This window comes from Sciurus vulgaris, assembly GCF_902686455.1.
Source record: "Sciurus vulgaris genome assembly, chromosome: 7".
Lineage (NCBI taxonomy): Eukaryota > Metazoa > Chordata > Mammalia > Rodentia > Sciuridae > Sciurus > Sciurus vulgaris.
In genome coordinates this window covers 112,952,619-112,978,950 of record NC_136467.1, presented here as the reverse complement: position 1 = coordinate 112,978,950, position 26,332 = coordinate 112,952,619, and the positions used below count along the sequence as shown (strand labels likewise).

Below are 26,332 nucleotides of genomic sequence, written 5' to 3'. Positions count from 1 at the left end.
AATTACAAACTGGTAGACTATCAAGAATGGATTACAAATTGGTCTTACAAGTCTTCTTTCACACCACAGACATGATGTGCAGAGACTTCCTCCAAAATAAGAAACACTTGAAATGCAAAATAATGTATTAAAATCTTTGATTTAAAGCATGTTTTAAGTAGCTGTAGTGAAGACAAAATGGAAGTCACGTAAGACGACAAAGTACAGTTCCAAAAAATAAGTGCTCTGGACCCAATTTTATTAAAAGGCTTCTTTGATAGCAAACCAGAGCCTGGGATTGAACTAGCATGGTATTCGAAGTATAGGAAAGAAAATAGTCCTAAGTAAGGTAAGAAGTCCAGTTAATGAACCTAACATAAAGTTGAGAAAGCTAACAGCCACTAATGGTAACAGAACTAGGCAAATATCCATTTTAAAAATGTACTTCAACTGGAGCAGGGCAAGTACATGCCTATAATCCCATCAACCCAGGAAGATGAGGCAGGAGGATAACAAGTTCAAGGCCAATTTGGTGAGACCTTAGCAATCTGGTGAGACCCTGAATCAAAATAAAAAATTTAAAGGCTAGAGATGTAGCTTAGTAGTAGATGGGCCCTGGGTTCAATCCCCAGTAACAAAACAAAATATACTTTAACTATCAAGAGTCTGCATTGAAGAAACAAAAATCTTCCCTTATAATTGTTAACTATAAATTCACTTTCATGAAGTCAGAATACTTTAATACCCATATAGACTAAAAACATAGTAAAGCAAAAACTTAGTTTGAAGTGATTCATATTGATAGCACTCATAGGTAGGTGCCTGGCAGAATTCCTTGAACATATTTAAACAAAGATCTGAAAGCATTCCCATGGAGGACATATCAAGGATCATTACTTCAAAATTATAATTTACAACATACCCTAGGAAACAAATAATCATGAATGAAAGTGAGCAGGAGCAACAAATGGTAGAATCAGACCCATAAAGCCTACATGTGCCAGAAAAATGAAATAATAAATTAATTATGTAACTCATGTTTTAAAAAATGAAAAGAACAAACAGGAACAGAAACACCAAATTGGCTGATTATATTTTTAAAAGCACTAAGGAGAAATACAGGTGAAAAATACAATTGTATTTTAAAAATTAATGGGAGAACCTCCTCAACACAATGAAGACTATACGCAAAACCTACAGATAACATACTCAATTGTGAAAAATGGAAAGCTTGTGAACTAAGATAATCCTCAAAAGAAGGGTGCCCATATTTTGCCACTCCTATTCAATACAGTACTATATAAGTTCTAGCCAGACCAACTCCACAAAAAAGAAAACAAATCCAAATTTGTAAGGAATAAGGAAAATAATCTCTAGTTACAGATTTCGGGAAAAAAAGACTGTCAGAGTAAACTAACTCAACAAAGTTGAGGTATATAACATCAGCTTGCAAAACATCAGTTCATGTTTTTATACATTAGCAATGAATAATCTGAAAAAGATTAAAAAACACCTTCACAATGATATAAAATATAAAATACTTAGCAATAAATTTAACAAAGCAGGTGAAAGATTTCTGTAATGAAAACTATAAAAAGACTGCTGAAAGAAATTGAGGATGACATCCAAAACAAAAAGTAAACATAAGTAAATGAAAAGACATCTTTTGTTCATGGCTTGGAAGAATACTGTTCGTTAAAAGGACAACATTACCTAAAATCTCATAATAGATTTAAAGCAAAACCCTATCAAAACGTTAATGGTATTTTTTGAAGAAACAGAAGAGCCCATTTGGATATTCAAAGTACACTGAATGACCAAAAACAACGGTGAAAAGATTAACAAATTTGGGGAATATCACTTTGTGATTTAAAACTATAAAGGTACAGTAATTGAAACGATATGATTCTAGTATAAGAACAGACTTGTAGACAAACAGAACAAAAAAGAACAGAGTCCACAAAAACCCCTAACATAAATGGTAAATTTATTTCAACCAGGGTACTGAGACCACCCAGTGTAAAGAACAATCTTCAACAAATGATACTGTGGTTAGATAACTGCAAGCAAAAGAATTAAATCGGATCCTTATTTTGTACCATATATAATGATAAATGTAAAATTGAATGAAAGTCGTAAATATAAAAGGTAAAATTACAAAAATTGTATAAGAAAGAACTCCATCAAGTGTGTCAAAAGACAACCCACAGAATAAAAGAATTTACAAATCATATATCAAATTAATATTCAGAATAACGATTTCCTATAACAAAACAACACAAACCATTTAAAAATGGGCAACGGATTCAAACATGTATTCTCCCAAAGAAGATATACAAATGACCAAAAGAACTTGAAAAGATGCTCAATATCATCAGTTCTGAGGAAAATGGATAAAAACCATGAGAAGCCTTTTCATACCACCAGAAATGGTTAGTATTTAATCATAACCATTATCATCATCATCCTTTTTAAAAATAGGGTGGATGTGAAGAAACTGGAAACCTTGCACACTGATGAAATGTGTAGCAGCTGTGGGAAAAAGTAGGGTGAAACATGAAAACGTTAAACGCAGAATTTGTACAGCAATTCCACGACTATGTAACATACACAGAAAAACAGAAAGGAGATTCAAAAGCTACTTGCACACAATGTTCACAACATTCTTCACAAAAGCCAATATGTGGAAACAACTGATGTATCCACGAATGTATGAATGGATGAACAAAACACAGTATACACATATAATGGAAAATTAATCAGTCATGAAAAGGAAGACTTGGCACATAATGATACATAAACTGAACATGAAAATATGGTAAATGAAATAAATCAGATGCAAAATGGCACATATTGGATAATCTTTCTTATATAAGACATCTAGGGTGGGAAAATTCGTAGAGAGAAAATAGAATATGGGAAAGCAGAGAAATGGAGAGTTATTGCTTAATGGGTACAAAATTTCGGTTTGGGATAATGAAAATTTCTGCCAAAGTTCAGTGGTGAGGGCTGCATGACACTGTGAATATATTTGATGTCACTGAATTGTTTACTTTGGAAGAGTTGAAATGGAAAATTTATGCCATGTGTATTTTACTACAATTTTTAATAGAATAAGAACTTAATGGATCTAAGAACAGATTTCATTGAGCTAAAAACAATTTGTGTTCAGCAACACATCTGAGAAAATTAACCATAACAAAGGATAGATAATAAGAGACTAAAGCTATGCCACAAATTTGGATAGTGTAGTAAAAGGGATAAATTTCTAGGAAATATAAATGACCAAAACCAATCCAAGAAGAAAAGGAACAACTAAGTAGTCCTATGAATTTTAAAGAAAGCAAATCAGCAAATAAAATTAAATCTCCCTCACTTGTTAGGATCTATCAAATTTGCAAAAATAGATCATTTTAACTTTACACACTCTTTCAGAGAATAGAAACACTATCAATCTCATTTTTTGAGCCTAGTATACCTTTGGTATCAAAATCAGAAAAGGATTATAAAAGAAAGGAACATTATAATTTCACTCATTTATACAAGCTTAAAAAATAGTAAACTGAATATTGTAATGTATTAAAAAGAAAAGGATAATAAAACATAAGTAAAGATTATTCTAGTGATGATTAATTTTATGTGTCAATCTGACTAGGTCACAGGATGTCCAGATGGTTCATTAAAAGTTATTCTAGGGGCTGGGGAGATAACTCAGTTGGTAGAGTGCTTGCCTTGCAAGCACAAGGCCCTGGGTTCAATCCCCAGCACCGCAAAAAAAAAAAAAAAAAAAAAAAAGTTACTCTATGTATGTTTGGTGAGAGTGTTTCTTGATGAGATTAGCATTTGTATCTGTAGATTGTTTCAACCAAAGTGCCCCTCCCTGTGAGAACTGGCCTCACCCAATCCACTGAAGAACAGAATAAACCAAAAGGCTGAGTAATGAAAAATTCACTCCGTCTTCCTAATTGTCTACAAGCAGGGATACTGGTCTTTTCTTATCGTGAGGACTCAGACTTGAACTAAAATTGGAGCTTATATTCTCAACTATTCTGCTTCTTAGGTCTTTGGAGTAGAAGTTGAACTATATACCACAGGCTCTTTTGAGTTGCCAGTATACTGATGGCAAAACTTGGAAGGTATCACCCAAGAGATTTGCATGAGGCAATACCTTATAATAAACTCTGTGTGTGTGTGTGTGTGTGTGTGTAGTAGTAGTAGACTTGGTTCTCTGGAGAAACCTGACAAATAGGAGAGTAGAAGCTCAACATCAAATAAATCTATTAATAAAACTACACTCTAAAAAAATGAAAAAGAGGCCAGGTATGGTGTTGCATAAGTGTAATCCCAGTGACTTGGGAGGCTGAGCCAGGAGGATTGTGAGTTCTCAGCAATTTAGCGAGACCCTGTCTCAAAATAAAACATAAAAAGGGCCAGAGATGTGGCTCAGTGGTAAAGCACCCCTGGGCTAAATCCCTAGTACCAAAAACAAAACAAAACAAAAAAAGAAAACAGAGATAAAAACTATATGATCATCTCAATAGATGCAAGAAAATCACAAAAGTTAGCAACCATGGGTTGGGGTTGTAGCTCAGTGGTAGGAGCGCTTGCCTAGCATGTGTGAGAGTTTGATTCTTAGTACTGCATATAAAAAAAATAAAGGTCCACTGACAACTAAAATGTGTGTGTGTGTGTGTGTGTGTGTGTGTGTGTGTGCGTGCGTGCGTGCGTGCGTGTGTTTTAAATTTAGCAACCACTCATGACCAAAACTATTAGCAAGGTAGAACTAAAAGGTACTTACTTGCTCAAATCTAATGAAAGGAGTCTAACAAAATCCTATAGGAAACATATTCAGAAGTGTTCCTATACTTTACAATGTAGACTAATACAAGGGTACCTACTATCATCACTTTTGATAAATATAGTATGTAAAATTATAGTCAGAACAACGAGATCAGAGTTAAATTACATATGCACTGGAAAATAAAAAATAAACTGTCTTTATTCTGATTATTACAGAAAACTATAAATAATCAAGACTATTTAAAAACAAACTAATAAATTTTATAGCTCTAAGATTAAAAAGTTATCAACATCAAAAGTAGAAAATGCAATCAAAATAAGTATACATGGGTCTAAACTTAGCATGAAACACCAAAAAGTCAGAAAGAGCTAAAATATTTCTGAAGTACGAAGTGAGAGAATGTTTTCTACGAGTCTCATTATAAAGCTCCATGATTTAAAATAGTGTATTACTGGCACAAGAAGAACCAATAGAATAGAAAGAAAATAAGTCCACAGTAGAAAGTAAACTCCAAAACTATTCTCTTGTGTTCAATGATACATTATTTCTCTGAACTACCTAAACTGTTTTCCTCCCATTATTTTAAGGTACTTGAAATATCACTGAAAAAGTACAACATTCCCAGCAACTCAAAAGGCTGAGACAGGATGACCACAAGTTTGAGGCCAGCTTGGATAACACAGCAAGATCCTGTCTCAAAACAAAAAAGAAAAATGGCTGGGGGCGGGGGTGTATCTCAGTGTTAGAGCATACCTGAATTCAATACCCAGTAGAGCAAAAAAACAAAACGAACAACAAAAAGAAATACAAAGTTATACAAATTCAATTCATAGGCCCAATAAACTTTATCAATAAAATATACAAATAATTGTCAAGTTTTATCTCATAAACATTTGACAAACTGGGTCTGAGGTTGTGGCTCAGTGGTAGAGCACTTGCCTGGCATGTGTGAGGCCCTAGGTTCAATTTTTAGTGCCACATATAAATAAATGAATAAAAATAAAGGTTCGTCAAAATCTAAAAAATATTTTTTAAAAAAAGTTTGATAAACTGACAAACTTAAGTTTGTAGAAAAGTTAAGATATTTCTACCAATTTTTTACTGGCATACATATAAGAACCTAAAATGAGCTATCACATAACTAAATCTAAAATCAGGTATGTGATTTAATGAATTTATTAATTTTTCAAGACTTGGTACTTCAGCTATCCTCTCTCAATTTTTCTCACATTATTTCTACCACATACCCCACTTTCCACCCTCCTATACAGAGACAAAATAAAATATTGTTTGGGTAGTCTGGAAGATATAAAAATGAAATCACTATACAAAGGCCTAGATACTTCCTTTTTGCTCTGCAACATAAGTAATATTTGTAAGTCAGTTAAAGAGAAAATCCAAATTATAAAATATTTGTAAGCCACTTAGAGTTAAGTAATTGATACTCAGAGGACTCTTTTAACTATGTTTCCCTTTGAAGACCTGCTTCGCGTTCACTGATATCTAGTCCCTATCAACAGAATCTAATATCATTTCTTTCATATGTGTTGCCTCGATACCTGTAGCAACACCCATACTGTTAGATCAGTCCCCTCTGAAGGTCTTTCAGCAATTTTCCTGAAAAGGCTGCCACTCCTTGGTTTCCTGAAGCAACAAATAACATTCCATTTCAGGAAGGACTGTGACTCTGGTAGCCACAATTACAAGTAGTCCAGAACAGTTCTACTTAATAAAGGACATGGTAAAGACAATTCTGCTCTCACACAAACAAGACTGGTTTTATTCAATCCCAGAATCAATGGTCTCAATGAGCACTAAGGTAGTTAGCTCTAAAATTTCCTTTTCAATACATAATCAAAGTATGAACTAAGACCATTCTTGTGGTAAAGTTCCACTACAGGAAGATATACAGTAAAGAAAACCATGGAAGATTGTTTTAAAAAGCCTACAGGATTTATGATCAACTCTTTTTATATTTTTGTTATGCATATCCCAATATAGTCTAAAATTGTGGGAGATTCTTTAAACAAACATCTAATAAGAAAAAAAATGTGGATAGAAATGCCCACAAAAAAATGAAAAAATGACCTAGTTACAGAGACATTTCCAAAACTTAATATACCATTTTTTATAAATAAATAGCATTGTGTTCTCAACAAAATAACAGTCCCATTTCAGTAGTTTCTCACACCACTTTTTCAAAAGAGAATAAAAAAAGATTTAAGAAGGTTAGGTTTAAAAACAAAGGAGCAAGATATGTACTATCTTACTTTACTGAGCCCCTATTTGTCATCTTTGGTTAGCTATTTTTGCGAAGTTGCTTCCCAAATATAGCATTAGTCTTTTACTCTTTTTATTTTTTTGGAGGAGGGGATTTTTTTTTGGTGTGTTTTTTTGGTCTGTTGGTACCAGCGACTGAATCCAGGGGCACTTGACCATGGAGTCACATCCCCAACCCTTTTGTGTATTTTATTTTGAGACAGGGTCTGGCTGCATTGCTTAGGGTCTAGGTTGCTGATGCTGGCCTCAAACCTGCGATCACACTACCTCAGCCTCCCAAGCCACTAGGATTACAGGTTTGTGCCACCATGTCGGGCTCTCTCTCTAAATTCCAAAGTATCATTTCCTTTGCCAAAATCATTTTTTTTGGGGGGTGGGGGGTACTAGAGATTGAACTCAAGGGCACTCCACCACTGAGTCACATCCCCAGCTCTATTTTGTATTATATTTAGAGACAGGGTCTCACGGAGTTGCTTAGAACCTCACTTTTGCTGAGGCTGGCTTTCAATTCTCGATCCTCCTGCCTCAGCCACCTGAGCTGCTAGGATTATAGGCATGTGCCACTGCACCCAGCCTTTGCCAAAAAATCTTTTGCTGATTTCTAGATCCTATGTAAATGTATGTATCTGATGATGTATTCATAAATGCAAATGAATCCTTCTCACATTCACTTATCCCAGCTGTGAAAGGCAATCAACTCAAACTCCTTTAATGGCATAAACTAAAAGGGGGAAAAAAAAACTTTGAGCAAATACATGCAATATGTATATGATTATTTGTTATACAAATGCCTACAATGTTGGTATAAAAGCATAACATGAAACAAACAAATATCAAAGGAGGTTAAAAAATTTTTAAATATTTTTAAGTATTTTGTTTATTGATGTGAGAAAATATTTTTGCTCTCCATAAAATATGTGTATATATAGGGTTACTACCATGGCTAACCTTTTTCAGTTTGTCTAGGGATGAGGGGTTTTCCAAATTATTCTCTACCAAACAGATCAACCTAATTCATGCAAATAGCTCATGATATTCATTTTACAAAACTAAGACAGAAAACTTTTTTTTTTTTAAATAGGGGAAAATGAATAATAAATGAAACTTGTATATTTGCTTTCAAACAATTACCCTTATCATTCCAGTTCTAAGGTCCAAAAATTAGAGAAACACGTAGCACATGGGGCACATACTCTTTCATCTAGAGATAATTTCTTTCCATGCACTGAGGTTCAGGATGAAGTACATGAAATTCAGTGCATGACGAGTGGATATCCAGCTGATAAATGACTGTTGTTACTACTTCAACTCAGAGAAAGAAGCAGCACCCACATAAAAGACTGGCCAGAGAGGTGAGCCCAGAAAAACTCATGTACTTCGCATGGCCAGTATCCAACTAAGAAGATTGCAAGAATGTAATCTTCAATTAACCAGGAGGATGGGAAATAGTAGTAGATCCAGAATAACTTAACCATATGCGTGTTTGTACCCAGAGGTAAGCAACCAAGAAGCAGCATACATTATTACAGCAACATCTCTCTTTGTTCTTTCTTTTCTATTTGATTCTTGGATGTTTCAATAGCAGATCTGCTTTACACTACATCCCAACTACCATCTATGAAGGAAGGTAAAGAAGTTATGATAAAAACAACAAATATCCTATAAGTTAGATAAATTCGTTCTAGTCACCACAGGCTCACAATGTGCTACTACTGTTACTGACAAGTGACCACTCTCAGTATCTGAGTTCCTCAACAATAAAGAGAGGATTGGGTAACTTTAAAAAAGCCATTTCCAATACTTGATTTTAGCTTATAAAAGCAACTACAATCCTTAAATCCTAAAATCTATGTCTTCAAGAATGAGGTAACACTATTATAAGAAAATCATGCAGAATAAATTGGTTAACAATCATGAAATTGAGAGAAAAAAATTTAAAAAACAGGAAACGTTCTATTGATTACATCAATAAAAAGGACTAGCTTCTTTAAAAAAAAAAAAAAAAAAAAGGAAACAACAAAATAAGTGAATGAAAACAGGAAGAGAGGGGAAAGGCCTATAATTTATTCTTGGTGTTTTATGTAGAAATAATTTCCAAGACACAATCCATTTTTACAAAAGCCTGAGAATATTATCATAGCATTTTACAGTTTTTTTTCCTCAGTACATTTAATAGATGAATTCAGTTTTGAATCTAAAGTGACTTGTTTTCAAATATTTAAGCCCTGATAAGGAATAGAAGAAAAGTACATATTAAGTTTTAATTAAAGAATTTCTGAAAAAGAAAGTAGTTAAGTTTATTAATAATCTGTGTCATTTACCAAGAACAGAAGGTTCACAGCAGATCTGTTACTGAAGTATACAGAAACCAAATATAAAACAATTACACAAATAGATATTTCTTCAACAACGTGTTCTTCTTCTGGATGCTGAGCTGCTTTCAATACTTCCACTGCCTACAAACACTAATGTGGTTAAATTATTCTGGATGCTGTGGTTAAGTAATTGCTGTGGTCTTGGGAGCTAGTTACTTTTCTTTCTTCCTTTTCTTTTCTTTTTCTTTTTTTTTTTTTTATTAGCTCTGGTTTTCTGGATGTTTTCCTACCCCCAGGTAACTGACAATATTTTGGAATGAACACTGTATGACTACTGCTTGTAAGAAGACCCTGGATGATTTTCCTTCCCCAAATAAAGTTTCCTTTTTTCCTTCAAAGCATTTACTTGATTACACTTTTATAGACTAGATATTATTAAAATACCCACAAATTTCGCCTAACTGGAATTAGAGTGAAAAACAAGCTACAGCCCAAACATGAACTCTCATCAGCAGTTACCTAGCACTAGACTGCACATGCACATGAAGACATCATACTGCATGCATCAGTTTTGTCCATTATTGGTTGACACTGATCTGCCCACTGTCTGAGGGAGTGAGGGAGTGCAGAAGTTTGGTCATGATCAGTCATTTACAGCAATTAGAAACAAACATATGCCAACTATCCTTATTCTTTGATATACCTCTAATCTTCCTTTCTCAAGGGAAGAAATTAATTCAATTTATAGTAGCTTTGAGAAAACCAAAGTTATAGGTAAATCAAAGTATCATATAAACATCTAAGACAAGAGATTTCCTAGCAATATATTTTTATCATTTACTTGCTTGACTCCCAAACAATCAATTCCCCATTTCTGATATGTATTAACTGAGAATATTTTTAGAATCTTATTACATTCCATAAAATAACTATCTAAAGCAATGTAACATATATTTATTTAAATAACACTGATATGGAAAAATATAGACATACTAGTATATATACAGAATTTTTTTAAATAAAACAAAAAGTAACAGGGAAACATTTTGAAAAAGTCAACACAAATCATCTATAGGTATTAATCACTAGATCAATATTTTTTTAGTGTCCTGGTCTGGTGCAATGGGGCATACCTATCATCCCAGGGACTTAGGAGGCTGAGGCAGGAGGACAGCAAATTCAAAACTAGCCTCAGCAACTTAGTGAGACTCAGTCTCAAACTAAAAAAAAATTTTTAAAAGGGATGGGATGTAGCTCAGTGATTAAGCACCCCTGGGTTCAATCCCTGGTACCACCCCCCAAAAAAGTTTTATTGAATGTCTAGTTGTGCCCACCACTGCTCTAGTTACTTAGGATACATCAGCAAACAAAATAGCAAAAACACAGTGAACTTTACATTTCTATAAAGAAAGGACATAAAAAACAGTATACATAATAAATTACTATATAATCTGTACACTAAAAAAGATGACAGAAAATAAGGCAGTATAGAACTATTAGAATAGGGAGATAGGAAATTTCAGATGGGGAATAGGTGAAATATTAAAAAGGGTATTTATTAATTTTTGATGTGGGAAATAGTTTTTAAGAAACAGAAAAGAAATATAAATAATAATATTTCATAAAAACCAATTTATAAAAGCTCATACAGAATTATCAGAACACAAAGCAGGAAAATGTCCATCTAAGGAAATTTATAAACATAGCAAGATATCCATATTATTCTATAATATGTAAGATAATTTTTCTCATGTATTCTACATTTCTAAGAAGCCAATATCCCCATCTTCAAACTTCAATACAATATAAAGATAATGCTTATAAATACTGTTTGAAGAATAGGAAAGATAATGAATGAGTACCATAATCATTGAATGTGGTCAAGGAAGGACCCAACAGTCAGTCCATTCATTTTGTTTTACACAGATAAAAAACAGGTCCAAAAAGTTAAGTAACCACTCAAAGTCACAAATTCAGTTAGAGGCAAAAGCTACAAATTTTTAACTCATTCAGACCTCTTCAGTACAATATCATACTAAATAAGTAAAAACTTTAACAAATTAGCAAAACAGGTCTTATATGATCATTTACCAAACATTAAGATTAATAAATTGTTATTTGGGATGCCTGGTTCAATTACTTTGTATAACAATTATTTTTCTCAAAAATAACCAATAGTTTCAAGAGAGTTACTTTCATTCCACAGGCCCCCAAAAGTTTTACTATCTTACTTTTGCAGAAAATAGTTTAAAAAAAAAAAACCTAACTTCTTACAACTTTCAAAATAGATCAACCATAGCCAGGCTCAGGGGTAGCATGCCTGTAATTCCAGCAACTTGGAAGTGGAAGCAGGAGAACAGGAAGTTGGAGACAAGCCTCAGCAATTTATGGAGACCCTGCCTCAAAATAAAAAATAGAAAGGACTGGGGATTTAGGTTAGTGGTAAAGCGCCCCTGGGTTCAGTACCCACTCCCAAAAAATCAACTATAAACACAATAACATCCTACATTCATTGATAACTTTTCTCATTGTTACTTAAAACACACTGTAGGTTTGGTGGTATACATCAGTGGTAAAGCTTGGGCTTAGCATACATGAGGCCTTTGGTTTCAATCACCAGTACCATAAACAAAAACAAAAAGTCCTGCAAAACAAGCATAAAGGTTATTTTGATTCATATTACATAAAGTGAAAACTGGAAAGGCTCAAGAAAGTTAGGAGATTTATCTATAGCATCAGCAATATTAAGAAAAATAATTACATGGTATACTCAGTTTACATTGAGATAGAATTTTCCAATATCAGATCTTTATAAAATTAACCATACAAAATGGATTTAAGTGTGAAATACTGTAGCAGCACTTCTCAGATTAATGGAGTTCTGGGAAAATACCTTCTGTAATTAAATGAGTTTGAGAAATGCATCATATTTTATTATTCTTTAGATCTGGAATACATGTTACCATATGAGATGCCTGAGAGGTTCTTCAGGAAAGAATCTTGGTTTTCAATCTATTTTACTGTATAGGTAATCACTTTTTAAGCCCACTTAGTAGTTATATAGCACTGAAAAATCAACTTAGAAAAAACTGACTTAAAGCCAGGTACTTTAGCTCTGGAGATCAGAGGAAAAGCAGACAGAGTCAAATCAACAGAGCAAACTGTTGTTTTCCTTGTCCCCATGTGGAGGAACTAAGCTTTAAGTGACCCCCTTGTTGAAGAAACTTCCACCAGAAAAAGTCCACTGCCAGGCACAGTGGCACATGCGTATAATCCAAGTCACTCAGGAGGCCAAAGTGGGACGATGACAAGTTTGAAGCCAGCCTCAGCAACTTGGCAAGATCTTGAACAATTCAGCAAGACCCTATTTCAAAATAAAAAATAAAAAGAAATAAGAATGTAGCTCAGTGGTAAAGCATTCCTGGGATTCAATTCCCAGTAACAAAAAAGAAGAAAAAAAAAAAAAAAAAAGAAAAAGAAAAGAAAGAAAAAGAAAAAGAGAAAAAAAAATGACTTAAAGAACTTCAAGCAGCCACTAGAACCAGTTTCAATGCTCCTCAAGGGATCAGCAAGCAATGGTAGTTCCTCTGTCAGAGTCAATCAGGAATAGATTCCTTCCAGTAAACATGCCCTGGCTGTCAATCAACAAGAGTTTCCTCTAGCAACTTCTTTTCTACAGAGGATGTCAACACCAGAACACCATCAATTCCAGAACACTATACTTTGTCACCAAAACTGTGCCTGACCAGTATTCTTCTCTTGAAATAAATCCATTTTTTTCCTTTTATTTCAGATACTCAAATGATGGTCTCAATATTTTTGACAGAGTAATTTAAAAAGTCTATTCTCACAAACCTGTCAGCCTTTTATTCTGAAAAAGTCCTAACCTACAGAAAAATATAATGAAGAGAACAATGAACACCTGTGCTATCTTTTACTGAAAATCACTAATTGTTAACATCTTAATATTTGGTTTCTCAAAATCAATCTTACATACACACACACACACATCTTCATCAAATGTATGTTCCTTTAACATTAAATATGCATTAAATATGTCAGGCATAATTATCTGTATTATTGAAACTTCCTAAAGACCCTATAATCCACAATAACAAGGCCTGTCCCTCTGCCTCTTGGAGAGAGACTCCTAATATTAAGTAAAATTCTGTTTCAACTTCCAGAATTAGGACTGAATTAGTTCAGTCCCTAAAGCAGATGAAGTATCAAATCATACTTTTACATATGAGGTATTCCAAGTCCTGCTTTGAAACGTTGTGTTTTTTTTTGTTACGTGGCATCTTTTAGAAATAGCTACAATAGCCTCAAAAAATTAAAATACTTAGGAATCAATCTAACAAAAGAGGTGAAAGATCTCTACAATGAGAACTACAGAACACTAAAGAAATTAAAGTAAACCTTAGAAGTTGCAAAGATCTCCCATGCTTTTGGATAGGCAGAATTAATATTGTCAAAATGGCCATACTACCAAAAGCACTATACAGATTCAGTGTAAGCCAATTAAAAATCCAATTATGTACCTCACAGAATAGAGAAAGCAATCATGAAATTCATTTGGAAGAATAAGAGACCCAGAATAGTCAAAGCACTCCTTAGCACAAAGAGTGAAGCAGGAGGTATCACAATACCAGATTTTATACTACAAGCCATAGTAACAAAAATGGTATGGTATCGGCACCAAAATAGGCAGGTAGACCAATGGTACAGAATAGAAGACACAGAGACAAATCCACATAAATACAATTATCTCATACTAGACAAAGGTGCCAAAAACATACAATGAAAAAAAAAGATAGTATCTTCAACAAATGATGCTGGGAAAACTGGAAATTCATATGCAGGAAAATGAAATTAAAGCCCGATCCATCTCTCACCCTGCAAAAAACTCAACTCAAAGTGGATCAAGGACCCACTCCTTGGTTTATACCCAAAGAATTTGTAATTGGCATACCACAGTGATGCAGCCATATCAATGGGTTTATAGCAGCTCAATTCACAACAGCTAGATTGTGGAACCAACCTATGCCCTTCAATAGATGAATGGATAAAGAAACTGTGGTATATATACACAATGGAATATTACTCAGCCATAAAGAAGAATAAAATTATGGCATTTGCAGGTAAATGGATGGAGTTAGAGAATATCATGCTAAGTGAAATAAGCCAATCCCCCAAAACCAAAGGCCAAATGTTTTCTCTGATAGGTGAATGTTGATACATAATGGAGGAGAGGGTAAGGTGTAAGTGAAGAATGAAGGAATGTTGGATTGGGGAAATGAGGGGAGGGAAGGGGTCAGGGAGGAGGAAAAATGGTGGAATGTGACTATCATTACTCTATGTACATGTATGATTACACAAAGGATGTGTCTCTACATATGTACAACCAGAAAAATGAAAAGTTGTACCCCATTTTGTAGAATAAATCAAAATGCATTCTGCTGTCGTGTATAACTAAATAAAACAAACCATTAAAAAAAATAAAAAATAATGTGCATAACAACCCTAAAAAAAAAAAAAAAAAAGACTTTGAAAGAGTTCTAAATCTACCATCACCAAATTTTATTTTGGTAATTAACTTTATCCTAGTGACTAGGTAACAAAGCTAAGTCTTAAAGCTAAATCACCAAATAAATAATTTAAAAAAGAAAAGATAAAAGAAGGTTGTTCCTGACCTTATAATTTTGTTTCAAAATTCTATAAAAAGGAAACAAATTCAGAGTGTTATCGAAGATTAATATAACAAGAAAATATTTTAAAATTAGATAAGGAGGGGTAGTTCACATGTGTCTTCGCAGCTGAAATCACACTGAGTACTACGCATTGAGATACAATTTGCACACTGCTAGTCTTTCATTTTGAGATGTACAATGAAAATGAAAGGTAGAAATTTGGAATGTATATATTCTATTTTCAGCTTTATCATTAGCATATTGAAAACCTACAGTAAATTTCATTAATTAAATATTTAATATTTAAATATTATTTAACAGGTCAGATCCAAAACTCTACATGTAAGTGTAACACTAAATTTAGTCCTGTTTTCTTTATTGAGTTTCCTTATTTAAAATGCCCAACACATACATACATATGTATCTTAATCTATAAGTAAGTTTAATGAATTCAGTTTAACAATATTCATTGAGCATCAACCAGGAGCATAAAGGTTCAGAAATGCAACCAGGAATAACATCAAGTCCTTGCAGAAATAGAATGTAGCACCATTGGTAAGTGCACATACAAATAAATATAGTTTTCCTTTTCAATTAGTTATTGTTGTTCAGAGAGATAAGAAAGGAAAGTCAAGAAAACTACTTCAAAGAAGTGTTTAAGCTAGGGTTTGGGTTGATTGAAGGATCATGATAACTCACGTATTACCGCTACAATGTAATTAGTATGTGGAAGAAAACTATTCATCTAAAATTTTTAAAATTGTCAAAACTTGTAGAAATAAGCAATTAAGCTGTATGCTCTTGTTTTAATGTATAGCTTACTAATTTTTAAAATACTGGAATGGGTGGAAATCCTACTCCTTCCCCAATACTTCAGAATATGACCTGATTTGGAAATATGACTTGGACAGGACTGGTATTCTTATGAAAAATAGAACAAGTGAACCAACTCACAGAGGGGAAATGACACAAAGATACACACAGAGAAGACAGCAATGTAATAGGAGCAAAACATATAAAAGCCAATGAATGCCAAGGACTGCAAGCAAACATGAAAGGGTGGAAGAGATCAAACTGGTTTCTCCCCTGAAGTCTTCAGAAAGCATGATTTTAGAAATCTAGCCTCTTAAGTTGTGGACAATAAGTTTCCGATATTTTACATTTTTTGTTTAACTTTATTACAGAAGCCCTAGGAAACTAATATACAAACATATCAAACTAGTAAGACTATTTTTCATTTTGTAAATCAAACACTATAGTACTCAGATAACATGTCACCATTTAATGAACAAATAAAATACTAACCCCAAAATAAAATGAACTCATGCATTAAGAAATCATTATGTTAAGATAAAACTGACATTGCAAGCATGATATGGCTACAAAACAAGTCATTCCTTGTCTTTTTTCCATTTTACTTCAAACCAAATATTTTTTGGCTTGGTAGCAGGCAAAATTTGGAAAGATAAAAGCATGTTTACCTATCTTGTTGCCTCTTGGTGCAAGGTGAAAATATCATGAAATAGATGAGCTGCCTCAATTAGTGGGCCCTGGCATCCTCAACGTTCACTTGGTAATTTGCTTATTAAGTCTCCTGAATAATCCAAGTGACAACCAGTAACACCACCTTGCTTCCAAATAGAGAAAATATAACCAACCAGAAAATTCATTTAGATCTGTTAATTTCATGATGAAGTTTCACATTAAATAATACATTTTTCTTAAATCAAATAAAAGCACACCTACCTTATTCAGGAAGTCTTGCCCTACAGGACTTTTGCTTTAACATTTTCAATAAATGGTTTCTTAATTATTTAAATGGTAGCACAGTCTCACTTCATTAGAAAAAAGAAAAAAGAGAGGAAGAATGGAAGAGGAAAGCAGGGAGCGGGGGAGGAGAAATTGGGGCACTATTTTGGTTCAAAGCCATTCATTACAAAATGAGGTCAGGGCTGGGGCTGCAGCTCAGTGGCAGATAGCTTGCCTAGCATGTGTGAGACACTAGGTTCGATCCTCAGCACCACATAAAAATTAAACATAAAATAAAGGCATGCTGTCCATCTATAACTACAAAAAAAAATTTTAAATGAGATCAGGCAGTAACATCAAGGCTACCACAAAATGGTTACATTGCTTTTTAAATTATTTTAAGAATATTCATGAATCACTTAACTTTTAAGTATAATCACTTAACTTTTAATATACCCATGTAGGGTATATTATGATAATTAAGAGGGACTGAAATTACCTTCATTCTTTGTTTTGAGGGAAAAATCTCTGAAAATATGAGCTTACTAGGAATGTTAAAGAAAATTCACCTTTGAGTTGCTTTATATTCACCTACAGGAAGCTGACTGATCAAGGCCATAGTTAGATGTTAAAACATCTTGCTTTTCCTTCTCAAGTTTCCAATTTATGCAAACACCTTATCCAAATTCTTATAATCTTTTCCCCCCAAGGAACTATTTTCTGTAATGTGTAGAACTAAAACAAGGTAGAAGGTTCTAAACCAAGCCATTAACCACAGTTCTAAAATTATAATGACCTGTAACGTTCTAAGATAAGAAATACTGATTTGGGTAAAAACTACTCACAGTTGGGGAAATGAATAAAAAAGACCTCTTAGGTTAATAAATCAGAGACAAACTAGGTACAAATTTGGAAACATGTATTCCACTTCCACTGATTTTGAAAGCAGAAGCTAAGACTTCTACAACAATCAATTAAACTTAATATAGGTTTAACAATATCACCTTAAAATGTATTAAGCGGGAACTCCATCCTGAGCCTGAATGTCACAAACACATCAACATCAATACTCATCACTGGTGCAGCAAGGCCCATTACCTGCGGTATCTTTTCTCATGACTAACACCACACAGGTCACGGGGAAAACTTCCCTCCATTCCTCAAAACAAAAGGCAACTGCAAGCTTGTGGGAAATGTTATTGCTGACAGGAATGGACACTGCTCTGGAGAGTGCTGAGGTTTCAGTAGCACAAAGACTGATGCCCTCAAATCTTCTCATATGCTATGGATACGACAGATTATTGGATTACAAGGTGCCATTTTCATACAGGGCCAACTGTCTGCTCCATTTACATTCTTATTCTCTGCACTACAAATTTTGTGGGTACACTTCATCAAAACCTGAATCAGACAGATCATGGTCCAAGCACTCATTTGTAGCAAAGAATCTGTGTGTATGTGTGTGATTGGAAAGAACAGTATATTTGGAAATTTAAGTTAAAAAATATTGAGAACCGTTGTCCCTAAACTATAAAAAAAAAAGTTATCTGCCCTAAAAGATTTCTAGTACAAGACGTCCAAAGCAATATTACTGCTTAAGTTAAAAGGTACCATTTCCATTTATTTTTATCTCATCCATTTAAAACAAAAAGTATTGAAAGAGATTAGTAAAGAATGGTGGCCAAGTTTTCAATAAGATCCAAACACAATGTCTCAAAATATGAACTTATGAGCTTTTACATCTCTCAGCTGAACTCAGATTTACATATTTCCATATCACCTAGATGGTGAAATTTAAATTTCAAGACTACTTATCAAGCACAGTAACTGAAAACTTGCACTAAACTCAGACGTGTGCAAAGAAATAAATATCCATTGGGGGAAAAACTCTGATTTACAGGGTGGCCCATTTAAAACAGTTCCCATTTAATAATGTGGCTGTGTACAGGGCCCCTTTTAAATGGGCCACCCTGTATGAAGCTTAGGTCCAAGATAAAAAATGTCCTCCCTTGAGAATTTTTAAAAACCAAAAACACTGTAGGTTTAGTGGTTATTTTTAAGGTTTGAGATGGTTTCTTTGGACTCCTTTAGAACTGAAAAAAGATGGATACACATTTAAAAAATGAAATGTTACAACCACACATCTGTAATGAGAACGAGTGCCAGTGGATATTTTTAAAGCAAATTAAAACGGTCAATTTTTTTTTTAACTTAGGCAAACAGCTGCTACACACAGAGTGCACAGTAACTACTTTTCAGCAAAAGTTCAGAAGGAATTTCCTAATGAAGATTTATAGGATGTTCTGGGATTGATAATTAAAGATTCTCCAAAAAGATATGAATAACAGCATGGAAGATATGAGAGTTAAGGGCACTGAACTCTCTTGTCCTTAAATGGAGGGGCCTAGAATTTACAACAAAAAAATGAACAGTAGTTACCACAAATGAGATTAGGAAGAAAGAGGCATGGAGCAAAATTTTCTTTTCCCTATGGACTTCAAAGGGTTTTCTAAGTTGCTACAGTAATTCCTAATGTTTAAATACCTCTGTAATTTAACTCATGTTTTAAAAGGGGAAGAGAGGAAAAACAGGCCTACATTTAAAAAAAAATTCACAGTTAAAAACAGATTATGAACTCCAAAAATCCTGTATCTGACTTGAATAAAGCAGTGTTATCTCTAAAATTAATATCATTGATAATAAATAACAACTCAGCATACATCACTCTCTGAGTCCAGTGCTCTCCTTAGGCACTTGACATTATTAACTTATAAAACCTCCTACAGTTTTCACCACCTCCCAATAGTCCATTCAATTATGAAACCATCAATGGATTAATTTATTGACAAGGTCAGAGTCCTTGGTCCAATCACCTCCCAAAAGTTGCAATTCAGAACAGTTGCATTGCAGACCATGGAAGACTTCAACACCAATACTATGAGGCAAATACTGTTACATTCATTTCACAGATGAGAAAAAAGTACTAACAGATTAAATAATACATCCAAAACACAAACATGGTAGAACGGCCTATTATGATACAGTAAAAACTGGTTCCAGAGTGAATACTAAACCCTTTTAAGTATTAGGCGAGTCTCCAACTTCAAAAATAGGAAGAAAGCACATAGTTTCCTAAAATGGCATACCCTGACAATACCATTTTGTAAGGATTAATTTTGAATGTGACATGTTCACGTCCCTTTACAAGTGAAGTAGCCACATTTGGTCTCTTCCTCAAACGTACAACAGTCCTCCAGATCCAAAATTTCCATATCTGTGTGTTCAAGAACAGATCAAAATATCTGAAACAAAAGAAAAACTATGTCTATACTGAACATGTACAAATGTTTCATTATCCTCTATTTTAATTAGCTTTTGTGTTGCTGTAACCAAAACACTAAACAGGAACAACCTAAAGGAGAAAATGTTTATTTGGGCTCCCAATTTCAGAGGTCTCAGTTCACAGATGGCCAACTCAATTGCTCTGGGTCTAAGATGTGGCAGCATGTCATGGGGGAAGGGCCCAGGAGAAGAAAGCAGCTCAGTATATGATGTCAGGAAGGAGTGAGAAGGGGCTGGGGGAACAGGCCTCACTCCTCCAGCCATGTACCATCTGCCTACAATTACCACCCAATCAGGGATGGACTTACGTTACAGCTCTCATCATCTAATCATGCTACCTCTTAATATTCGTCAGGTGTTTTTTTAAACCCCCTATCCAAACCATAACATCTTCTAAACAATTCAGTATAACAAATATCAATAAAGCCTTTACACTGTATATTAGTTAGTTTCTGTCCTTGTGACACTTGAGAAAATCAACTTGAAGAAAAAAAAATATTTATTTTGGCTTACAATTTCAGAGGTTTCAATCAAGCTCCACCACCTTCATTACTTTGGGTTTGAGGCAAAGCAGATCATTATGGTAGCAGAAGTGTGTGAAATAGAAGGCTGCTTACAAAAGTGAGGAAGAGGCTAGGGAAAAGATATTTACTTCCAGGCCACATCCCCCATGACTTACTTCTCCAATTAGGCTCCATCTCCTACAGTTTTCACCACCTCCCAATAGTCCATTCAATTATGAAACCATCAATGGATTATTGACAAGGTCAGAGTCCTTGGTCCAATCACCTCCCAAAAGTTGCAATTCAGAACAGTTGCATTGCAGACCATGGAAGACTTCAACACATGAGCCTTTGGGAGATGTGCCAAATCTAAACTAGTATTACACCTTGTACTATATGTTATAAATAATCCAGAAATGATTTAAATAATATGGGAAGATGTGCACAGATTATAGGCAAATACAATGCCCAATTTTCATGAAGAACTTGAGCATCTGCAAATTTTGATACCTATGGGGATCCTGGAAATAATCCCCCAAAGATACCAAAGGACAACTGCAACACATCCATCCAAATATTTATTGAACACTTTCTTATGACAAATATTCTTCTAGGTACTGGGCATAAAGGAGTAAATGAGACAAAACTCTCCCTGATGATCTCAATATTCAAGATGTATGAGATGAATGCTTAAGGATACACATTTACTGGCAAGCCAGCAGATAATAAGGTCGATCTATGTAATAGTTTTGCTCTACAAAGTATTAGCTGGTTATATTTATTGTCTTGGAAAACTGACAAAGATCAGGAAATATGTGGAAGTAATAAAACACGGAGTTTCGAGAAAGCAGCAAGTTCAAGTAAGGAGACTTTAATAATAATAAAACTACAAGAATAAAAAGAGGACAATGGAAAGAGGGAATGAAGTAATAGGGCCACAGCAAATAAAGGGAAACCAGGAAAAAAAGCACCAAAAAGTAGCAAGCTGCATAGTGAGTGTGTATAATGGTATCTTATTGTACTTTCAATTTATATTGTCATCAATACTAATAATGTTCAGTACCTTTCCACATGCTTCTTAGCATTTAGTAGGTCTTCCTGGATTAAGTGCCAATTCAACTCTTTTGCCAATCTCTTACTGGTTTACCTAACTTTTTATTATTAAAGTGTAATCATTTCATACAATACGCACACACACACGCGCGCACACACACACGTTTTTGGCTATAAGTCCTCTGTCAGATATAGGAACTGTGAGTATTTTCTCCTGGTCTGTGGCCTGGCCTTTTCGTTTTCTTCAATATAAATATTAATTCCACATGACGTTTTTTTAAAAAAAGGATCTTTTATCATTGAATTATCATGCTGACTTTATACAAAAACCAAAGGATGTGGGTTTATTTCTGGACTCTATGCTGTTTCACTGTCTCTACTCCAGCCAGTATACGATAGCTTGATTAATGAAGTATTTCACTTATTAAGAAAACTTTAAATCAGATACTGTAAAATTTCCAACTTTGTTCTTTTTAAAAATTGTTTTGGGCCAAGCATGGTGGCACATGCCTGTAATCCCAGCAGCTAAGGAGCCTGAGGTAGGAGGACAGCAAGTTCGAAAGACAGCCTCAACAAACTTAGGGAAACCCTAAATAACTTCCTGAGAACCTGTCTCAAAGTAAAGAATTAAAAGAGCTGGGAATGTGTCTAAGTGGTTAACTGTCCCTGGGTTCAATCCTTGGTACCAAAAAAAAAAAAAAAAAAAAAAATACGTTGGCCACTTTTTATTTCCATATAGACATTACAAGACGTCTATTTATATTTTTCAAAATGCCTACAATGACTTTGATTGGAAGTAACATCCAATTAAATACCAATTTGAGTAGAACTGACAGTAAATTTAAATGGTAAATTTCTCCATTTAACTTGGTCTTTAATTTCTCTCAGAAATATTTTATAATTTTCTGTACAGAACAGTCATTTTAAATTTATTGTGATTTTTATGCTATTTGAATATTGTAAATGATACTGTTTGAAAATTCAATTCTTCACAGCTAAGTTAATAGAAATACATTAATTTACACATTAATTCCATATTCTATCTTGCTGATAACTTTTTGGTTAAGCCGTTTTTAAACTGCCATTTTTTAAGAATTTTTGTATACGAGATTTTATTTTCTATACACAAATTGTCAATAAAGACATTTTTATTTCCTTCTTTTCACTAGTGGAATTTGGGTCTCTGTCTTACCTTCCTGTACTGTGAAGGTTTCCAGGATGATATTAATAGAAGATTTTTCATAGCTGACCTGAATCACTGTCCATATTCCCATTTGTATTTAATCTGTAAAGAGTTATTATAGTAGATACTGAATTTCATCAAATGCTTTTATTGTACTTGTTGTTATAGTTCTTCCCTTTATTCTGTCAATGTATAAAAACATGATAAATTTTTTAATGTTGAAAAAGTACATTGTTGGGATGAATTATTCTTAGTCATTACATATTATCCTTTCAATATACATCTGTATTCCAATTGCAGATATCTGGCTAAGGATTTTGGGATTTTATGCTGTGGCAGTGGTCGGCAATTTTCTTACAATTTTTTCATTTAGGTATGATAATCTGGTCTCATAAAATAAAGCTACTTGGGCTGGAGCTTCACTTGGTACACAGATTTTGAATTGGAAACTCAAATGTTTTATTTAATACCAAAATATTTTTCTTTCTTCTTGCCTCAGTTTTGGCAATTTATGAGGCAATCTGATTTTTAAGAAATCTGTCCATTTTGTTCTGTATATTACTTTATTATCATTTTAATCGCAATAGTGATGTTTTCGATTCCACGCCTCATACAGATTTGTGTTTTCTCTTGATCAATCTAAAAGTTTATCAATTCTTTGATGTTTTAAAAGAATTGGTTTTCATTTTCACTGATTTTCTGCTATTGTCTGTTTTCTACATAATTGATTTATACTTTCACATTATCTCTACTTTCTCTACTTACTTTGAATTCTATTTTAAATTCTTTGTCAATTGTGAGGTCAAAATAATATTGATTTTGGAATTTTTCTTTCCGGATAAAAAATTGAGAGTTATAAATTTCCCAGTAGACAATGTTTTAGATTTAGCTCACAAATTCTGATATCTTCTGCTTACTGTGTTTGTTTTTACTTCTTTTATTTTCTTACTTTTTATTTATGTATCCCCCCACAAAGGCATAGATAAGAGTTCATTTACGAAGTATATACACATTCAAGAAAAAATGGGGACAAACTCAAAAGAGAGTACCTTTAGGATAAAGCAAGGAACACATTCAAGGAGAATATGGGGATCTCCAGAGGAAGAGATAGACTGCCTTATGTATTTTCAGGTTCTCTTTTCAAGGTGCACACATTCTTCATATTATTATTTTTATTGTTTTGCTTTGATGAACTGTCCATTTTATTAGTATATCCCTCTTTATCTCTGCTAATGTTTCATATCCTGAAGTGTACATTGATACTAACACAGCTATACCAGTTTGCCCAATTCTTGTGTCTAGACTTTGCATGCCTACAAAAATCCAGTGAGTTTTCCTAAGAAGTCACAAGAAGATCTCATGAGCTAAAACAGTCTTAGAAAATATAATCATTCCTGAGAATCCAGTCTTTAGAACTAAACAAGTGTTATTTCTTATTTTAAAAATTCTTTATCCCATTTAACTATAATACATTGATTACTTCATGGGCTTTAGTAAGTAAAACATTTCAAAATTTAATGAAAAAATTAAATTTCATACACATGCATAAACAATATGAACATGGAAACAGAAATCTGTATTATTACTTTCTACAAAGCAAAAACACATTCATTACTAGAGCCCATTTAAGTTATTCATTACTCATAAATTATGACCTGATACTCCACAAGAGGAAGCCCTTCAAATTCACTAAAAAACTACTAAAAAACTACTGTGTGAAAGACAGCAAATTTGGCCACTACTAGAATATGTTCTAAACAAGATATTTCATAACTAAGAAAGTTTTAGCTTGGCAATCTGGAGAATGGTGCTCCACAATGAAATAAGACAACACAACATTCTCAAGACCTGGAATCAAATTCTTACCAAGCAAATTCCAAGTTATATGGCCTTACATTCCAAATTCAAATATCCTTGTGCAAATATTTAAGGAACAACTTAGCCTTAATCATAAGGAAAATCAGACTATTAAGGACCACTTATTGAGATCCAAGATGGCGGACTAAAGGGAGGCTCTACTCCTAGTTGCTCTGTAACGGGGTATTCAAGCAGAGGAAATACTGTTTATCTGCAAGGCATTCCACGCTGCCCCCCAATCCCCTGCTATTTACCCCATTCGTCCATGACAAACACACGCCTTCTGCCAGCATACCATATGCCCTTTCAGTGCGGATTGCTCACTAACCTCTGCCTATTTTGCCCCATTTGCCTATCTGCCTACCTTTTGCCTACCCATTACCCACTGTTCCATATCCACACACTCATCATCCACCATTAGCCTGCAGACTGACCTCAGCCACCAACAGCCTGCTGACCACTGTTGCCTGAAACTCCACTGTCATAATACCCACAGGTTTCGGTGTGTACTGCTGCCGCCATCTTGGGAAAACAGTCATGGCCTGCAGGTTTGCGGCAGGTCTGGTTGCACCTAAGTTCTTTCTGCTCAGTGTGATAGTGGCTGCCATGTGGCTGCCTCTTTTCAGGGTCACTCCTTTCTCTGAGTGCATTCCTGGTAGTCTCTCTGAAAAGTGAAAGGGCATTCAGATTTTGGGACTGCAGCAACACACAGCCTCTGGAAGCTGAATCCCAGGTCTATCGGAGTGCAACTGGGTTTGCAAGAGCCAGTCTGGGTCTAACAAGCCTGTGGAAAGTCAGAAACTAGGGACAGTTATATAGAGGGAGCACAGGATAAAGAAATTAGAGAAAACTGGGCTCTCTCCAGCTAAGTGAGTCCTGAATTATGTAGGCACTAAAGTGGCCATATACAAAGGATGGAAAGACTGGAAGAGGGTGTGAAGGCATCTTACTACCAACTCACCCACCCAACCAGTCTGGCCACCCACTGGAATGAAGCTAACATCAAACTTCAGACAACCCCACTTGCTGGTGGTGAAGAGCAGCTGAGAAAATTTTTGAAAGCCAACGGAAGCAACCATTCAATTTTCCATTGAGACTTTCCTTATTTTTCTTTTTCTTGCTATTGCCCTCTCTCTAACACCTCTACCATTTTTTAATCCAAAAATTTGTAAAGCATCAATTTACTAAGGAATGAGATGTCTGAATAGTACATGACAGTTTTAATACATATTCATAATTTTTACTTTTTTTTAAATCTGTACCTATTTTTTTCTCTAACCGATCTGTCTACCTGGATTCTCTTTCTCACTTCTCTCATGTGAACCGTCAATTTCTATTAATTCCTCCCTGGCTCCTACTATAAATTCTTAACTCTAACTTCTCTCCCTCTCCCTCATAAATATCACATCTCACACAACCTTTGTTCCCTTGCTGTCCATTATTTGAAATGGTAAGCCCTTTCAGCAAACATACTGTTTATGTTATAGACAATAATTGAACAATTCATTCGTCTATTGTGATAAAAATGTAAACGAGATGATCCAAGATGGCGGACTAGAGGGTGACTGCATCTCCAGTCA

The 26,332-nt window shown here is 34.2% G+C and overlaps 1 protein-coding gene across 8 annotated transcripts in view; it reads right to left on the bottom strand.

Annotated features, from left to right (window-relative positions):
• SUPT3H (SPT3 homolog, SAGA and STAGA complex component) overlaps positions 1–26,332 on the bottom strand; it is a 499,594-nt gene that overhangs the window by 272,599 nt on the left and 200,663 nt on the right. The window lies entirely within an intron of this gene.